At 45.8% G+C, this 20,582-nt stretch overlaps 1 long non-coding RNA gene across 2 annotated transcripts; it reads right to left on the bottom strand.

Annotated features, from left to right (window-relative positions):
- Positions 1-2,101: 2,101 nt before the first annotated feature.
- LOC148143840 (uncharacterized) lies at positions 2,102-17,365 on the bottom strand. 2 transcript variants are annotated; one of them, XR_015751327.1, is made up of 2 exons: positions 17,169-17,365; positions 2,102-3,614 (listed from the first exon to the last, which is right to left on the bottom strand). It is a non-coding gene; the product is annotated as an uncharacterized LOC148143840 (long non-coding RNA). The 2 variants fall into 2 exon arrangements; XR_015751326.1 differs by having other exon boundaries at positions 17,231-17,365.
- Between the last annotated feature and the right edge of the window lie 3,217 nt (positions 17,366-20,582).

Below are 20,582 nucleotides of genomic sequence, written 5' to 3'. Positions count from 1 at the left end.
GGCAAAACATCTTTGAAAGCTGCTCTGAAAGTCCCGTCTTCACAACCACACTTCTGCTTTCTCCAAAGACAATTAGTGTTAGTGTCATACAGCACGGAATCAGACCCTTGGTCCAATTCGTCCAATCAGATATCCTAAACTAATCTAGTCTCATTTGTCTGCATGTAGCCCATATCCCTCTGAACTCTTCCTATTCATATTCCCATCCAGATGCTTTTTAAAATGTTGTAATTGTACCAGCCACCACCACTCCCTCTGGCAGCTCATTCCATACATGTACCACTCTCTGTGTGAAGTTGCCCCTCAGATCCCTTTGAAATCATTCCCATCTCACCTCAAACAGGGTAGGACTCCCCTACCCTGGGGAAAAGACCTTGGGTATTCACCATATCCATGCCTCTTACAAACGTCTATGAGGTCACCCCTCAGACACTGATGCTTCAGGTGAGGATCTAAAATTTGAATTTAGGTTATTGTCAGACGCAACAAGTATATGTAGATTTTTACTAACCACAAAATGGCTTTTCAATTTAAAATAATACAACAAAATGGCTGAGAATAATGATTGAACTCTGAACTTGTCCTGCTGTTTTGCAGAATTAAGCTAAAATCCAAAGATAAGAGGACAATGGACTTTTCTTAAAATGAACACTGACACATTAATTGACCATTTGAACTAACCTTGAACTGCTACCATGTCATGATGATTTACGTACTTAAGACCCCTTTCCCAGGAAATATCATTGGATTAACCTACTGTAAATCATGTCACCTTATTACATTTGATTGGTCTTTTGTAATTAAGACTGTACTGTCTGTTAAAAAAAACACAAATAAATAATGTGTAATTTTCTAATGTAATCACGCAACATCGCCATGGAACACAGAAGCTTTAATCACTGTGTTGCTGGACAGAATTGCGTCAAGCTGCCTTATTAAACTGATAACCTTGCTTTGTACAGACTGCATTTAATTGATTCTTTTGACCAATCTCCAACCAAAAGGCCCCTTAAGAGAGGTCAAGATCTTCACTATGGGTAACTTAGCCTTGCCAGTTCACCATAACCTGCACACCCCTGAACACTGTAATTTAGCACAGCCAATCCACACAAACCTGCACCTCTTTGGGCACTATGGGTACTTTAGCACGGTCAATCCACCCTAAACTGGACAAAGTTAAAAATCATACAAACCCGGGTTATCGTCCAACAGGTTTATTTGGAAGGACCAGCATTTGGAGTGCTGCTCCTTCATCAGGTGGTTGTGGAGAATAAAGCACAGAATTTATAGAAAAAACATTACAGTGTCTTGCCACTGAAATGATATATTGAACAAACCTGGATTGTTAAGCCTTTCAATTTTCAGAATGGGTTGCAGATATTTCTACTTTGCTCAAAAAGTGCACAAACTGCAGGCAGTCAGTGTAATATTTTATAAATTCCTACTTTGAATTAGACTGGTTTTAGTTTCAAGATTGGGATACTGACAGACTCGAACCTCACACTTTTAATGCATTGTCTGGGCTGAGACGTCACTTATTTTAAAAAAAACCTTAAGTCATCTCGAGAACGTGAATTAATAGTAGTTCTGGGATTTACAGATTAATGAACTGAAACCTGCAACTCATTCTAAAAGGTGAAAGACTTAACAGCAATCTTGGTTTGTTCAATATGTCATTTCAGTTGCATGACACGGTGATCTTTTGCTATAAAATCTGTGTCTTATGATCCTGTTCCACAGTTACCCAATGAAGGAGCAGTACTCCAAAAGCTCATGCTTCCAAATAAACCAGTTGGACTATAACCTGGTGTTGTGTGATTTTTAACTTTATCCAGCCCAGTCCAACATCGGCTCCTCCATATAATTTCTCGCGAACGCAGCCCACACCTCCTGATGCTGCCAGGAAACTTTATAACGCCGATAAAATGACACACTCTGCACTCCTGAAAAATTGACAAGTTCTCACGATACTGGCTGCTCATTCACGACTCCATCTGATACGCGACATTGGAAGCTTAGTGCAGGAGGCTGAAAGAAATGACAGCTTTAAAACAAAAACCCCTTGGCGCTCAAAGCTTTCAATGAGAGTCTGAGCCCAGCAGCAAGCTCAGGCAACCTTTATTGCGACCCAACTTTATTACAGCTTCAGATCCCCTCAGCAAAAAGGCCGAGAAAAAGTAGCTTTTTAAACAGCTCAAAGTCAAAGCGCGCACACTCCCCACCCCACCCCCAACCACTTTCTTTACTATTGGTCACCACTGAGTTGTCCCTTTGTAATTGGATCCTTGGTACAGCCCTAACCTGGAGGAAGTATTGACTCACTCAGCAATTTCAACCCATACCCTGTATAGCGCCATCTGCTGCAGTGGGATTCAAACCCGGGACCCCCTGGAACTGGGTTAATAGTCCAGTCGATAATGGCACTCAGCCGTCATTCCTTCAATCACCCTATGTGAACTCGCTGGTGCCTCTGGAGGAGGGAGGAGCGCGTGAAGTCCTTTCCGCACTCGGGGCAGCTGAAGGGCCTCTCCCCTGTGTGGACCCGCCGGTGGGTCAGCAGGTTGAAGGAATTGCTGAAGGCCTTCCCACACTTGGGGCAGCTGAAGGGCCTCTCCCCCGTGTGAATCTGCTGGTGGGTCAGCAGGTGGGAGGAATCGCTGAAGGCCTTCCCGCACTCGGGGCAGGGGAATGGTCTCTCCCCCGTGTGGACCCGCCGGTGCTTCAGCAGGGTTGAAGAATTGCTGAAGGCCTTCCCACAGTCGGGGCAGCTGAAGGGCCTCTCCGCCGTGTGGACCTGCTGGTGCCTCAGCAGGTTGGAGGAATTGCTGAAGGCCTTCCCACACTTGGGCAGCTGAAGGGCCTCTCCCCCGTGTGGACCCGCCGGTGGGTCAGCAGGTCAGAGCAATTGCTGAAGGCCTTCCCGCACTCGGGGCATGGGAACGGTCTCTCCCCTGTGTGGATCCGCTGGTGCCTCAGCAGGTCGGAGCAATTGCTGAAGGCCTTCCCGCACTCGGGACAGGGGAATGGCCTCTCCCCGGTGTGGGCCCGCTGGTGCTTAAGCAGGGCGGAGGCCTGTGCAAAGCCCTTCCCGCACTCTGGGCAGGAGAATGGTCTCTCCGTTGTGTGGATGTGTCGATGAATCTGCAGGGCAGACGGGAAACAGAAGCCTTTCCTGCCATCACTACACTTCCACCGTTTCTCCACGGGGCAGGATTCCTCGGGTTTCTCCATAGCCGAAGCTTCAGCTGCACACAAACACGTTTCCAGTCCCTCCCTGCCGTCAATTCCTGCTGCTACACACCCCACACTCAATGCGCTGCAACAGTAGGGTTTCTCATCCAGTCCCACTGATGCTGAAAACGTACTCAAACAGGAACCAAAACGCTTTGCTCCTTCTCACAGACTCAGTTGAAAATTGTTTCCGGTCCCGATGGATTGAGTGACTGTCAGACATTGACGTCAAAGTGAGGACCGCAGACGCTGGAGAGTCAGTGTCGAAATGTGTGGTACTGGAAAAGCGCAGCAGGTCAGGCAGCATCCAAGGAGCAGGAGAGTCAACGTTTCGGGCATAAGGACTTCACGTGTCGATTTTGAAACTTCTATCTTCAAATACACTGTTAAAAAGAGATTACAAAAGTCTTCACTGTCAGTGCAGGGTAGAAATTCTGAACAAGCAATTCTACTTTCTGTGGAATATTCTTGTCTTTTGTTATTCCACAAAATTGAAAGCACCATCCCACTCTCTCTCCCCCTCTGATCTAACTAATTCCCCTGAAGTTGCCGATTCAGGTTCTTACAGGGGCAGATGAGCAAAAACATCAAGACTGACATCTCTCTGAATTTTGGATACTCCACCTGAAAGTTAATATCTTTCACAACCCTGGGATCCTGCTGAGAGTGAGCAGATCTGATTTTGGGAAGCAAAAAAAGTGTCAATTCAGGGTGAACCTGCAATGCAGCTTCTTGAGGAAGGACCAGACACAAAATGGTTAATGATCCCGAGAAGGTGAAAGCAAAATGAGACATCAAGGCATTAACACCGACACACTTCAGTCAAACGCTTCTGCTCCCAGTCAGGGCAAAACATACTCTGAAAGTCCAGCCTTCACAACCACACTTCTGCTTTCACTGAATACAATTAGAGTCACACAGCACAGAAACAGACTCTTTGGCCCAACCTGCCCAGATATCCTAAATTAATCTAGTCACGTTTGCCATCACTTGGCCCCTATATAGGCCGGGTGCCGGCAGCTGGGACTAAATTGGGTTGGCTATCTGGTCAGCAAGGACGAGTTGGATCGAAGGGTCTGTTTCTGTGACGTACATCTCTGACTCCAGTTGCATTTGCCACCACTTGGCCACTCTCCATCTGATCCCTTTCTATTCATACGCCCATCCAGATGCCTTTTAACTGCAGGAATTGTACCAGCCCCCACCACTTCCTCTGGCAGCTCATTGCATATACGCATCACCCTCTTCATGAAAAAGTTGCCCCTGAGGTCTCTTTTACATTTCCCCACTGCCCTCACCCTGAACCAATGACCCTCCAGTTCAGGACTCCCCCATCCCAAGGGAAAGACCTTGTCTATTTATCCTATCCATGCTCATGATTTTATAAAAGTCTATAATGTCACCTCTCAGGCTGTGGCGCAATGGGGAAAACAGCCCCATCCCATCCTTCTGTCCCTCCTCACCCGGGTAATTAAGACACATACCTGAGTTTGCAGCGTCTGCTCCCTCCCTGGATTCACTCCAATTGCCACAAGTGAATAGATTTCCCCCCTCCCCTCTCTGTCCCTCCCAGGATAAAGAGTTGCCCAAAGAGAGGGAGTTTCACTCAAACTGACAGGGCCACTTCCGTGTTGTGACGCCAATGGGTGAGGGAGGGGGAGGGAGAAGGGACGAAACAAAAGGGTCAGGGCAAGGTGCACAGTTTGCAGGAATCCCTTCCCTTCACAGAATCCTCACAGCGTGGAAGCAGGCCACTCAGCCCAACGAGTCCAAACCAACCCTCGAAGGGTAACCCACCCACACCCATTCCCCTACACCTGATGCTCTACTCCCTGACTATCACACCTAATCTGCACGTCCCTGGGTACAATGGATAACTTAGCATAGCCAATCCCCCCTAACTTGGACAAAGTTAAAAATCACAATACCATGTTATAGCCCAACAGGTTTATTTAGAAGCTCTAGCTTTTGGAACGCTGTTCCTTCATCAGGTGATTGTGGAGAATAAGATCATAAGACACAGAATTTATAGAAAAACATGACAGTGTCCTACCACTGAAATGATACATTTAACAAACCTGGATTGTTAATCTTTCATCTTTTCAAATGGGTTGCAGGTATCATTAATATGCACACCCCAGTCTTCCTGGAAGGCACCTTCTCCATTTAATTTTAATAACAAAGTGACATTTCTGCTCAGCTCTGCAAATATAATTCTGCAAATATACATTCACTCCTGTGGACTTGTGTGTGTGCACACATGAGAGATAAAATGTCTATTTCCATGTCTATTTGAGAACAGGTGCCTTACTTCTGTTGGTGTAAATATTGTTGTAAATCATAGCTGGGTTCTCATAGATAGATGTAAGAGAGAGAGAATTCCTCAAGTAGGACAGAATCAGAATCTTGGGAGACCCCTATTTCTGAATGAACAAACATTAAACACGAGCACCTATTTGTTTCAAATTTGGTTTCATTTTTCATGTGATTCCCTGCTATGATTACACTATGTGTCTGGATGGTTGACAGGCTGGGAGATTGTGGGTTGAGGCTTGATTGGCTGAATGCTTTATTGTTCCAGAAAGTGAAAAAAAAAAAGGGGGGACAAAGCTTCAGCAGAAATCCAGCAAAGCGGAGATCAGAACAACATCTTACGCTGTGGGAACAGGGAGATCAGCACAGGACCAAGAAATCAGGACCTGAAATCCGAGCTGACACCAGACTACCCTGTGATCAGTGCTTTCATTAGCAGCACCAACCCTATACCTTTACCTCACTTCCCATTTGACCAAACCCTCGATATTCAGGATCCAATCCTTGTCATCCTGAAGCCATGTCTCTGTAAGGAGTCTCGGATCACAATTATTCTCTTCAATGTGTGCAGTCAACTCATTCACTTTTGTTACAATGCAGCACACATTCAAATACCGTTTCTGGTTTCAATTTTTGTGATCTTTAGAATCCAGTTTTGATTGCTGGTATATTTACTCTCCTTGTCCCTATCATTCTCTAAAATTCATTTCCCACATCACTAGACTGCTCACTGGCCTTGATTTGGATTGTTCATGCTAAATTGCCCATAATGTCGAGGTTAGGTGGGTTAGCCATGGGAAATGCAGGGTTGTAGTTTCATATCCAGCCTGCTCTGCCATTCATTAAGATCATGGCTGATCTATCCATTGTCTCAGATCCTCCCCTCCCTGCATTGTCCCAACTACCCTTAATTCCCCTATCATTGCAAAAACCCATCCAACTGTGTCTTGAACATACTTAACGAAGCTGCCTCTACTGCTTCCTTGGGCAGAGAATTCCATAGATTTACTAAACTCCAGCAAAAACAGTTCCTCCTCATCTCTGTCCTGAATGTACTCCTAATCTTGAGACTTGGTTTCACTCACCAGCAGAAATGACTCAATAAGTTGAGCTTCATCCCCACCGTGCAATGAATTCCCACTTTCCACCAAAATCCTGGATGTCCTCACTCACTCAGTTGCTGTCTCACAAATGCAGGGTTTCATTGTAACTTCTGCTCCCATTAAGGGCAAAGCATCTTTGAAAGCTGCTCTGAAACTCCAGCCTTCACAATCACACTTCTGCTTTCACCAAAGAAGATTTGAGTAATACAGCACGGAAACAGACCCTTTGGTCCAACTTGTCCGGCCAAACAGATATCCTAAATTAATCTACTTCCAATTTGCCTGCATGTGGCCCATATCCCTCTAAACCCTTCCTATTCATGTACCCATCCAGATGCCTTTAAAAATTCCCACTCACCTCAAATATATGCCTTCTAGTTTTGGACTCTCCTACCTTGGGGAAAAGACCTTGGATATTCACCCTATCCATGCCTCTTATGAACGTCTATAAGGTCACCCCTCAGCCTCCAATGCTCTCAGGAAAATATCCCCAGCTGAATGAGCCTCTCCCTGTAGCTCGAACCCTCCAACTCTGACAGCACCCTTGTAAATCTTTTCCGACACCTTTCAAAGTTTCACAACATCTTTCCTGTAAAAGGATGACCAGAAATGAATGCAGTCTTCCAAACGTGGTCTAACCAATGTCGTACACAGCCACAACATGACCTCCCAACTCCTATACTCAATGCACTGACCAATAATGGAAAGCATACCAAATGCCTCCTTCACTATCCTGTCTACTGGTAACTCCACTTTCAAGGAACTATGAACCTGCATTCCAAGGTCTCTTTGTTCTGCAACACTCCCCTTAACAGTGTCAGTCCTGTCTGGATAGCTTGACCAAAATGCAAACCACACATTTCTCTGATTTAAACTCCATCTACCACACTTTGGACCAATCAGCCCACCTGATCAGTTCTAATTTATAGTGAACTCTCTTTCCTCGCTTATTCCTTCGAAGTTGAAAATCTCTATCCCACACACTCTCCCTCCATTCTCAGTTTGCTGAACCTAATCCCTGCTGTAACTCATCCTGAAGGATGCAGTTGACGCTGGTTAATAGGCCCACAAGCAGGGGGGTTCTAACTGAAACGTAATGAATACTGAATGGCCTGGAAAGAATGGAAGTTGGGAAAAAGTTTCCATTGACTCGAGAGACTAGAACTAGTGGGCACAGCCTCAGAGTAAAGGGAATGGAGGCAAGGAGAAACTTCTGGCATTTTGGAAATAGAACCAGTCTGACTCAAGATTGGGATACACACAGACTCTGACCTCACTCTTTTAAAGAATTGTCTGAGCTAAGATGTCACATTTTGTTATAAAGCCTTATGTTTTCTCGAAGGTGCCTTACAGGAAGTTCTGAGATTTACATTAATGATACCTGTAACCCATTCTAAAAGATGAAAGACTCAGAAATCCAGGTTTGTCAAGATATCATTTCAGTGGCAGGACTCTATAATATTTTTCCATAAATTCTGTGCCTTATGACCTTATTCTCCACAACCATCTGATGAAGGAGCAGCGCTCCAAATAGGAGCCCTTCCAAATAAACCTGCTTAACTCTAACCCGGTGTTGTATGCTTTTTAACTTAGTCCAGGTGAAGGGTGTATTGACCATGCTAAATGACCCATAGTACCCCGGGATGTGCAGGTTAGGGTGGATTGGCTGCGCTAAATTACCCATACTGCCCAGTTCGGTGTATTAGTTGGGGGTAAATGTCGAGCAATCGGGATAGGGGAAACGGGTGTCGGTGAGTTACCCTTCGGTGAGTCAGTGTGGACCCGTTGGGCAGAGTGACCTGCTTCCACAATGTGAGGATTCTCTGAAGGGAAGGGATTTTTGCAAACTCTGCAAGGCAGCGCGGACCATCCGGCCGGCCATGTGCAGCAGGTGCAGTGTGGGGGCCCGCCTTCAGCTTGGCCCTGCCCCTTCCCCAGCACATTACCCAGACACCTCGCCCCAACCTCTTGCTCCATTGTTGATGTCACTGTGTGGAAATGATCTTCTGAGTTTCAGAGTGAAACCTCCTCCCTCTGGGCAACTCTTCATCTTGGGAGGGAGAGAGGGAAGGTGGGGGTTGGGGGAACCTTATCAAGCTGAGGATGGTGCGTGTATGGAATAAGCTGCCAGAGGAAGTGGAGGAGGCTGGTACAATTACAACATTTAAAAGGCATCTCGATGGGGATATGAATAGGAAGGGTTTAAGAGGGACATGGGTCAAATTCTGGCGAATGGGTCACTAGGTTAATTTAGGATATCTGGTCGGCGTGGACTGAAGGGTTTGTTTCCATGCTATACAACGCTATGACTATTTCTGCATCATCAGAACCAATATCACAAGACTAGGAACAGGCCATTCACCCTTCCAGCCTATCCTGAGCTGTGGCCTAACTGCACATATTTCAGTGCAATTTTCAGAAAGATTCCAGCAGCTCTTAAAAAATTGAACATGCTTTCAGACTTTAATAATGTTTCTGAATGTATAATTTTACCTGTTCTCAATTTTAAATATAACCTATTTCTGGCCCCTCCTGTCTCCCAGCATCCATTCTCTCTCTTCATCAGCTTGATACACAGCGATCAAAGAGGGCTGGAGGAGGGGCACACAGCAGGGAAAGACAATGGACGGGGGTGAGCTGAGGGAGGGGGACAAGAGAGAGAAAATGGACAAGGGTGCAGAGGGTGGCATGACAGAGAGAATGGAGGTGTTGGGCGAGAGATGGAATGGACACAATGCTGTGGATCATGGAGGGCAGTGGATTGGGGGCACAGTGGGTGGCAGGCAAGAATGCACAGGGGCACCGTGGGTGGTGGTGATACATTTCATTTCAATGCAGAACTTTTCTAACAATAGTTGTGAATTCTGTCTGGGTTCCAATGTCGAGTCAGACTTGACATTGTTAGAAAAGCTCTGCATTTAAATTACATTCTTGAGAATGCTATTTAAAACACGTTCTGGGATTAACAAACCAAAGAGCAGAAATCTATTCTAAAAGATTTAAATCTAGAATTGTTTAATGTATCACATTTCTGTGACACTAGACTCCTTTGGATATAAATTGTGATCATGATCTTATTCTCCACAACTACCTGACGAAGGAGCAGCGCTCCGAAAGCTAGTATTTCCAAATAAACCTTGTATTGCGTGATTTTTAATTTTACCCACCCGAGTCCAACACCGGCTCCTCCACATTATTTCTACTGAACACAGCACACAGCTCCCGGTGCTGCCAGTAAACTTTACAATGCGATGAAATGACAAACTCTGCACTCCTGAAAAATTTACATCTGATACACAACATTCGAAACTTAGTGCAGGAGGCAGAAACAAATGAACAGCTTTAAAATAAAAAGCTTTGCAGCTCAACTGAGAGTCTGAGCCCAGCAGTAAGTACAGGTAACCTTTATTGCGATCCAACTTTGTTACAGCTTCAGATCTCCTCAGCAAAAAGGCAGAGAAAATGTAGCTGCTTTTTAAATAGCTCAAGGTCAAACACTCCTTCTCCACCTCCTCCCCCCCCACCGAGTACCGGGGGGCTGGAAGGATCGGCTGGGGTGATAAGTCAAAAGAACCACAATTCCCTCTGTTACAGCCTGACTATTCTCGGGAATAAGACTAAAGAGGCTCTGGAACAGAATAAACTGGGATTATCAGATCTGCATCTTTACTCTATGCAGAATCGGTATGCCTTAGACTATATAATCGCCCAGGAAGGTGAGGTCTGCACCATTGTCCAAGATAAATGCATTATGGGCATTCCTGATCGCACTATTACTAAGATACAAGACGAGATCCAGGTATTCCTTGAAGGTACCAGTTGGGGAAAATGGGGATCGGGCTCTTGGTACAATTGGCTTATCAATTTAGCTATGTATGTCAGAATAATTTTCTTCTGTTTGTCGGTATTGTTAGGTATTTAATTGCTAGGCTTATGAGGTCCCTTAGTGATATAGATTTGCCCCAGAAGATGCTCCTTTTGCAATCCCATGGCTCACACACATGTTGATGGCCATGATAAATATGACCAGATGAGCTGCAAAGATGGTGGTGCCACTCTACAGGATGTTGATGGCTGGTCCACCTTGAAGGGCATTTAGAGTCACAGAGATGTACAGCATGGAAACAGACCCTTCGGTCCAACCTGTCCATGCCGACCAGCTATCCCAACCCAATCTAGTCCCACCTGCCAGCAGCCGGCCCATATCCCTCCAAACCCTTCCTATTCATGTACCCATCCAAATGCCTCTTAAATGTTGCAATTGCACCAGCCTCCACCACATCCTCTGGCAGCTCATTCCATATACGTACTACCCTCTGCATGAAAAGGTTGCCCCTTAGGTCTATTTTATATCTTTCCCCTCTCACGCTAAACCTATGCCCTCTAGTTGTGGGCGGCACGATGGCACAGTGGTTAGCACTGCTGCCTCACAGCGCCTGAGACCCGGGTTCAATTCCCGCCTCAGGCGACTGACTGTGTGGAGTTTGCACGTTCTCCCCGTGTCTGCGTGGGTTTCCTCCGGGTGCTCCGGTTTCCTCCCACAGTCCAAAAGATGTGCAGGGTCAGGTGAATTGGCCATGCTAAATTGCCCGTAGTGTTAGGTAAGGGGTAAATGTAGGGGTATGGGTGGGTTTCGCTTCGGCGGGTTGGTGTGGACTTGTTGGGCCGAAGGGCCTGTTTCCACACTGTAATGTAATCTAATGTAATCTAATCTAATCTAGTTCTGGACTCCCCAACCCCAGGGAAAAGACTTTGTCTATTTATCCTATCCATGCCCCTCATAATTTTATAAACCCCTATAAGGTCACCCCTCAGCCTCCGACTCAGCTCCAGGGAAAACAGCCCCAGCCTGTTCAGCCTCTCCCTGCAGCTCAGATCCTCCAACCCTGGCAACATCCTTGTAAATCTTTTCTGAACCCTTTCAAGTTTCACAACATCCTTCCGATAGGAAGGAGACCAGAATTGTACGTAATATTCCAACAGTGGCCTAACCAACGTTCTGTACAGCCGCAACATGACCTCCCAACTCCTGTACTCAATACTCTGACCAATAAAGGAAAGCATACCAAACTATCCTAACTACCTGCGACTCCACTTTCAAGGAGCTATGAACCTGCACTCCAAGGTCTCTTTGTTCAGCAGCACTCCCCAGGACCTTACCATTAAGTGTATAAGTCCTGCTAAGATTTGCTTTCCCAAAATGCACACCTTGCATTTATCGGAATTAAACTCCATCTGCCACTTCTCAGCCCATTGGCCCATCTGGTCAAGATCCTGTGGTAATCGGAGGTAACCCTCTTCGCTGTCCATGACACCTCCAATTTTGGTGTCATCTGCAAATTTACTAACTGTACCTCTAATGCTTGCATCCAAATCATTTATGTAAATGACAAAAAGTAGGAGGGCCCAGCACCGATCCTTGTAGCACTCCACTGGTCACAGGCCTCCAGTCTGAAAAACAACCCTCCACCACCACCCACGGTCTTCTACCTTTGAGCCAGTTCTGTATCCAAATGGCTAGTTCTCCCTGTATTCCATGAGATCTAACCTTGCTAAACAGTCTCCCATGGGGAACCTTGTCGAACGCCTTACTGAAGTCCATATACATCACATCTACTGCTCTGCCCTCATCAATCTTCTTTGTTACTTCTTCAAAAAAACTCAATCAAGCTTGTAAGACATGATTTCCCATGCACAAAGCCATGTTGACTATCCCGAATCAGTCCTTGCCTTTCCAAATACATGTACATCCTGTCCCTCAGGATTCCCTCCAACAACTTGCCCACCACCGAGCTCAGGCTCACTGGTCTATAGTTCCCTGGTTTATCCTTACCACCCTTCTTAAACAGTGGCACCACGTTTGCCAACCTCCAGTCTTCCAGCACCTCACCTGTGACTATCAATGATACAATTATCTCAGCAAGAGGCCCAGCCATCACTTCTCTAGCTTCCCACAGAGTTCTCGGGTACACCTGATCAGATCCTGGGGATTTATCCACCTTTAACCGTTTCAAGACATCCAGCACTTCCTCCTCTGTAACCTGGACATTTTGCAAGATGTCACCATCTATTTTCCTACAATCTATATCTTCCATATCCTTTTCCACAGTAAATACTGATGCAAAATATTCATTTAGTATCTCCCCCATTTTCTGTGGCTCCACACAAAGGCCGCCTTGCTGATCTTCGAGGGACCCTATTCTCTCCCTAGTTACCCTTTTGTCCTTAATATATTTGCAAAACCCCTTTGGATTCTCCTTAATTCTATTTGCCAAAGCTCTCTCATGTCCCCGTTTTGCCCTCCTGATTTCCCTCTTAAGTATACTCCTACTTTCTTTATACTTTTCTAAGGATTCACTCCATCTATCCTGTCTATACCTGACATATGCTTCCTTCTTTTTCTTAACCAAACCCTCAATTTCTTTAGTCATCCAGCATTCCTTATAGTTACCAGCTTTGCCTTTCACCCTGACAGGAATATACTTTCTCTGGATTTTTGTTATCTCATTTCTGAAGACTTCCCATTTTCCAGCTGTCCCTTTACCTGCAAACATCTGCCTCCAATCAGCTTTTGAAAGGTCTTGCCGAATACCGTCAAAATTGGCCTTTCTCCAATTTAGAATTTCAACTTTTAGATCTGGTCTATCCTTTTCCATCACTATTTTAAAACGAATAGAATAATGGTCACTGGCCCCAAAGTGCTCCCCCACTGACACCTCAGTCACCTGCCCTGCCTTATTTCCCAAGAGTAGGTCAAGTTTTGCACCTTCTCTAGTAGGTACATCCACATACTGAATCAGAAAATTGTCTTGTACACACTTAAGAAATTCCTCTCCATCTAAACCTTTAACACTATGGCAGCCCCAGTTGATGTTTGGAAAGTTAAAAACCCCTACCATAACCACCCTATTATTCTTACAGATAGCTGAGATCTCCTTACAAGTTTGTTTCTCAATTTCCCTCTGACTATTGAGGGGGGTCTATAATATAATCCCAATAAGGTGATCATCCCTTTCTTATGTCTCAGTTCTACCCAAATAGCTTCCCTGGATATATTTCCAAGAATATCCTCCCTTAGCACAGCTGTAATGCTATCCCTTATCAAAAATGCTATTCCCCCTCCTCTTTTGCCTCCCTTTCTATCCTTCCTGTAGCATTTGTATCCTGGAACATTAAGCTGCCAGTCCCCTGAGCCATGTTTCCGTAATTGCTATGATATCCCAGTCCCATGTTCCTAACCATGTCCTGAGTTCATCTGCCTTCCCTGTTAGGCCCCTTACATTGCTACATTCCCCTGAGAATCCATCACCCCCGACATTTTCCAAAACAGCATACCTGTTTGGAGTCTTTTGTGGATATACCCATTTCAAACAGTTTTGCTGTTTTGGAAAATGTAGAGGGTGATGGATTCTCAGGGGAACGTAGCACAAACAACCAAGTTTCTGGTATTGAGACAGGCTCTAATGCAACCAGGGGTACGTCTGCTTCCAAGAGATCAATTGTGTTAGGGGATTCTGTAGTCCGAGGTACAGACAGACGTTTCTGTGGCCAGCAGAGAAAAAGCAGAATGGTGTGTTGCTTCCCTGGTGCCAGGATCAAGGATGTCTCAGAGAGGGTGCAGAATATTCTCACGGGGGAGGGGGGCCAGCAGGAGGTCATTGTCCACATTGGAACCAACAACATTGGAAGGGAAATGGTTGAGACTTTGAAGGGAGATTAGAGAGAGAGTTAGGTAGAATTTTAAAAAGGAGGTCCTCAAGGGTGGTAATATCTGGATTACTCCCAGTGCTACAAGCTAGTGAGGGCAGGAATAGGAGGATAGAGCAGATGAATGCCTGGCTGAGGAGCTGGTGTATGGGAGAAGGATTCACATTTTTGGATCATTGGAATCTCTTTTGGGGTAGAAGTGACCTGTACAAGGAGGATGGATTGCACCTAAATTGGAAGGGGACTAATATACTGGCAGGGAAATTTGCTAGAACTGCTTGGGAGGATTTAAACTAGTAAGGTGGAGGGGTGGGACCCAGGGAGATAGTGAGGAAAGAGATCGAACTGAGACGGGTACAGTTGAGAACAGAAGTGAGTCAAACAGTCAGGGCAGGCAGGGACAAGGTAGGACTAATAAATTAAACGCATTTATTTCAATGCAAGGGGCCTAACAGGGAAGGCAGATGAACTCAGGGTATGGTTAGGAACATGGGACTGGGATATCATAGCAATTACTGAAACATGGCTCAGGGATGGCAGCTTAATGTTCCAGGATACAAATGCCATAGGAAGGATAGAAAGGGAGGCAAAAGAGGAGGGGGAGTGGCATTTTTGATAAGGGATAGCATTGCAGCTGTGCTAAGGGAGGATATTCCTGGAAATACATCCAGGGAAGTTATTTGGGTGGAACTGAGAAATAAGAAAGGGATGATCACCTTATTGGGATTGTATTATAGATTTGTTTGGATTAGCCTTCCCTTTCCATTATCGTGGTGCGATCAAAGGGAGGAATGAGGGTGTGGGCATCTGGGAGGTAGGACAAAATGGTTTCTGCTTGGCTAACTCGGTTGGAACTGAGTCAGGCAGATACTCATGACTCAGAACAAATATGAAACCATAGACTGACGTAAATCCGGTGAAGAAAATTGCAAATGCAGAAGTAACAATGTGAACCTAACCATTAATTGCAGAAGTAACAGCTTAGCCCTAATCACCAGAGAGGACAAATACAATTCCAAGAACAGGTTGTTTACAAGAAATTATGATAGGCTCAGTCAAAAGTGGACAAGGACTTTGTGGGATCTGATTGGTTGTTAATATGTGATCATGCTGCACGTCTGACTATAAACAATGTACACAAGCTCTCTGCAAACTCTGGTAAAGTCGGCGGATTCTTTTGGCGGTCTAGGAGTACTCATCCTTCTGGGCTGATCAGAGTCTACCGACCCGGCCGTATCAAAGAATAGACAATTGTTTGTGTGATTGACAGAGTCATTTCCAGGTGTACCTATTGACAGGACGTGGGGAGCAAAATGAGACATCATGGTGTGGAAAATAAGAAATGTAGTTTGCTGCAGGCGATATAGAAAGGTAGTTGTTGTAAGAGCTAGTGGAGTGTAATTTCTGTAGATGGGGAGGGGTGAGACATTATACAAACGGTCATGGAATTCTTGTAGCATGTAGTATACTTAAGGCTAAGACTTTAATGAATATAGGGGTCTTTTAAAGAAGTAGTTTTAAAGAAAATCGTTTTAAGCTCGGAAATAACTATAGAGTGTTGTAGCTGACCACAAAAAGAAGGAAGGAAGGGCATTTTCACAATAAAGCTTATAGTAACAAGACAAAGAATGCAGTCATCCAAGGGGAGCCTGGTACAGAGATAAGGAAAGAGAAAAACAAGTGAAGTAATTATCTTAAGGTTAGTCCAAATAAGGGAATGAAATGAAATAAATGATTATGATAGGGTAAGAATAGGGAAAGGGATGTGAGCCTGCAACACACAAACTGTATAAAAATGATTGCATAACTTTGCATTCTTTGCCAGGCTAGCGGGGTGCCCAGACTTGCAAGTTTGTAATAAATTGTCCTTGTTTCCACGGCTTTGTCTCCGGCTGATTTATAAGTGAGTTTTGTTTCTAACAATGGCATTTACACTAACAGCAGAGAGAAACTGAGTATACAGACATGGCAAACATTAGTGGCAAGCCAGAATCACAAATGTACAGCACAGAAACAGTCCCTTCAGTCCAACTTGTTCATGCCGACCAGATATCCTAAATCAATATAGTCCCATTTGCCAGCACTTGGCCCATGTCCCTCTATCCCTTCCTATTCAATTACCCATCCCTACCCTATTCAAATGCCTTTCGAATGTTGTAATTGTACCAGCCATCACCACTTCCTCTGGCAGCTCATTCCTTGCACGCACCAACTGCTGAATATAGGAGTTGCCCCTTTTAAATCTCACTCTTACCCTGAACCTATGACCCATCCAGGGAAAAGATCTTGTCTATTTACCCTATCCATGCCCCTCCTGATTTTATAAAAGTTTGTAGGGTCACCCCTCAGCCTCTGGCGCTCGAGAGAAAACAGCCCCAGCCTGTTCAGCTCAAAACCCTGACAACATCCTTGTCAATCTTGTCTGAACCCTTTCAAGTTTCACAACCTCTTTCCTCTAGCAGAGAGACCAGAACTGCACACAACATTCCAAAAGTGGCCTAACCAATGTCTGGTGCAGCTACAACATAACTTCCCAACTCTTATAATTAGAGGATTGGGAAAGTTTTCAAAACCCACAAAAAAGAATGGAGACACAAACCGATCTTTTGAGGGTCAGCTTGGAACATCAGGGCGGGGGGATGGGAATGAGGGAAGGAAGCTGAATGTGCTGGAGCCAAGGTGGAGGAAGAACAGAGGGTGCAAAACCGGCTTGAAGCTGCAATGAGGAATATTGCATGTGCTGTACTTGCACCTGTTGCAGTTACTGGTGGGAATCGGGTGCATTTTAAACACAAAAATAGAAAAGCTATCTACCCCTCCGCCATCCCAACGTCGATTCTTCAGTTCCTCCTCATCCGGATAATTAAGACACATACCGGAGTTTGCGCAGTCTGCTCCCTCCCTGGATTCACTCCAGTTGCTACAAGTGAACAATTTCCCCTCCTCCCATCTCTGTCTCCCTCCCAGGATGAAGAGTTGCCCAGAGGGAGGGAGACTCACTTTGACAGGGCGACTTCCGCGTTGTGACGTCAATAAAGGAACGAGGGGCGGGGCGAGAATAGTGACGGCAAGAGGACAGGGCGAGACCGTCAGCGGGCCACCGCACTGCGCATGCGCTGCCCTGCAGCAGGGGGAGGACAACACTTTCCCTAAACTCCTCCTTCAGACAATTCCCAGAGTGTGGAAACAAGCCTCTCGGCCTCACCGACCCGACCCTCCCAAGGGTCACTCACCCACCCCTATCCGCACTGCTCGACATTTCACCCTGAGTCATGCGCATTATGCCTAATTTAGCATAGCCAATCCACCCTAACCTGCACATCCCTGGGCACTATGGGGAATTTAGCATGGCTAATCCACTTTAACCTGGATAAAGGTTAAAATTACACAACTGCAGGTTGGAGTCCAACAGGCTTCTTTGGAAGCAGTAACTTTTGGAATGTTATAGAGATGTACAGCATGGAAACAGACCCTTCGGTCCAATCTGTCCATGCCGACCAGATATCCCAACCCAATCCAGTCCCACCTGCCAGCACCCGGCCCATATCCCTGCAAACCCTTCCTATTCATATACCCATCCAAATGCCTCTTAAATGTTGCAATTGTACCAGCCTCCACCACATCCTCTGGCAGCTCATTCCATACATGTACTACCCTCTGCGTGAAAAATTTGCCCCTTAGGTCTCTTTTATATCTTTCCCCTCTCACCCTAAACCTATGCCCTCTCGTTCTGGACTCCCCGATCCCAGGGAAAATAATTTGTCTATTTTTGGAAGCAGTAACTTTTGGAGTGATTTGGGTCAATTCCCGTTTCGGGCAACTGTCTGTGTGGCATTTGCACATTCTCCCAGTGTCTGAGCGGATTTCCTCCCACAGTCCAAAGATGTGCAGGTTAGGTGAATTTGGCATGCTTAATTGCCCCATAGTGTTAGGTGCATTCGTCAGGGGTGAATGTAGGGGAATGGGTCTGGGTGAGTTGCTCTTCGCAGCATCGGTGTGGACTTTTTGGGCTGCAGGGCCCGTTTCCACACCGGAGGGAATAATTATTTATGTAAAATGCCCCCGATCCATTAGAGTGCCCAACATTAGTTTTAATTGGGTCGTAGAAATCTGAAGTACAATTGTTCGCTTCAGGACATCTAGACTTGAATGAATTTGGCACAGGACACATTGGGCAACCATTAAAGACTCCGTTGTATTTCACCGGGTTGTGGACTCATGCAGAGACACGAACAACTTACTTTGAAAAGAGTGTTCGAGTTGCAAATGGAACGGCTTACAGATATTGCGAGTTTGCATACTTGGTTAGGCAGCTATGTGTCATAGCTAGGATTTGTGGGTGGCACAGTGGTTAGCACTACTGCCTCACAGAGCCAGAGACCCGGGTTCAATTCCCACCTCAAGCGACTGACTGTGTGGAGTTTGCACGTTCTCCCCGTATCTGCGTGGGTTTCCTCTGGGTGCTCCGGTTTCCTCCCACAGTCCAAAGACGTGCAGGTCAGGTGAATTGGCCATGCTAAATTGCCCGTAGTGTTAGCTAAGGGGTAAATGTAGGGGAATGGGTGGGTTGCGCTTCGGCGGGGCGGTGTGGACTTGTTGGGCCAAAGGGCCTGTTTCCACACTGTAAGTAATCTAATCTAATCTAATCTTTACGAGGCTCAACTCCCTAATTTGGACTGTTCTGGAAAGTGTGTGCTTCATTAGCCTTGGAAGGAAGGAAGGAATAAACAAGAGCTGACAAACTGAGATATGAAGAAAGTTGGAAAATGTTACAGAGAGACACACACAGGCAGAAGTTTGCAGAAAAGTTAACACTTCATAATCTGGTTTCAATGCACATTAGCCTGGGTATGGTACTGATATCACAGGGGCCTCAAAAAGGGTAATCCCTCAATACTCAAACCAAAATGTGGGTGACCCCTGCTGGACTGGTTTGTGTTCATTCTTTGCTGCTGCCTATTTCAGTTGATGTACATTATTGTTAACATACTCAAACCTGGTGGTACCCAGATTTTCGGAAAGCAGCTAGGAAAAGATCTGAAGCGTGTTTAATTTGTAAACAAACAAGATGCATACTCGAAGAGGGATGCCCTGTGTTTGTTAAGCACTTCCTTGCCTGGTCGGCCTTTTTTACTTGTCTACAACTTGCATATATAGTATCACCTCGCATACATTGTCATGAATATTGTCTAATAAGAGTATTTAGTAGATTAATCAAAACCATCTCAATGACTGAAACAGCTGATATTGGATTGTTGGACAAGTGGAAAATATTTCCATCAGTTAACCAAAACCCTTTTCTTTTCACAGCAGAGAGCGGCGGGAGCTGGGCGGAAGTTCAGGCGGAGCGCAAAGCCGGTCGGGAAGGTAAGTGATTGCTATATAAAGAACTTACCTCGACGCCAACAGTCTTTTCACAGCAGAGAGCAGCAGGAGCTGGGCGGAAGTTCAAGCGGAGCGCAAAGCCGGTCGGGAAGGTAAGTGATTGCTATTAGAGTGGGTGAGTTCTAACCCCAGGTCCTCAGACTTGCCACAAAAAGAGGGTCTAAGGAAGTTTGGATCGAAGAGTGAGGCTTCAGCTCAGGAATCTTTGACAAGAAGTTTGAGTGAATTGATTACACCACAGTTGAAGAGGGTGAAGACATGACTGCCCAGCTGGTTCAGTGCGCTACGTGCTTGATGTGGGAGGGCAACGACTCTGGTGTGTCTGGCTCGTATATGTGTGGAAAGTGTGTGCATATTCAGCTATTGACCGAGCATATTGCAGCGCTGATGAAAGAACTCGAGGACCTTAGGCTCATCCAAGAGAACGAGATCTTTCTGGATAAGACCTTCAGTGAGGTTATTACACTGACCATACCAGAAGAGAGCAGACGATGAGGAAGGCAGAGAGGAGACAGGTGCAAGAGACCCCGGGAGAAGTACCTGTCAGGAACAAGTTGAAGCTTTTGGAAACAGTAGAGACTGATGACACTGCCAGTTCGCAAGGCAGCCAGGTCTGTCAATCAAAAGTTGGCGCAGAGGCAGAACGGAAGAGTCGGACATCGCACAGAGCCGTGGTAATAGGGGACTCCATCATGAGAGGAACTGACCGGGGTTTTTGTGGCAGCAGATGGGATTTAAGGATGGTGTGTTGCCTTCCTGGTGCCAGGGTGAAAGACATCGCGGACAGAGTGCAGGAAATCCTCAAGGACGAGGGTGAAGAGCCAGAGGTGGGTGGTACATGTC

Source organism: Chiloscyllium plagiosum, unplaced genomic scaffold (genome assembly GCF_037043375.1).
Source record: "Chiloscyllium plagiosum isolate Xiang-an unplaced genomic scaffold, Cpla_swu_hap1 HiC_scaffold_27, whole genome shotgun sequence".
Classification (NCBI taxonomy): Eukaryota; Metazoa; Chordata; class Chondrichthyes; order Orectolobiformes; family Hemiscylliidae; genus Chiloscyllium; species Chiloscyllium plagiosum.
Note: the sequence above shows the minus strand (reverse complement) of the source record. Positions and strands in the feature narration are given on the sequence as shown.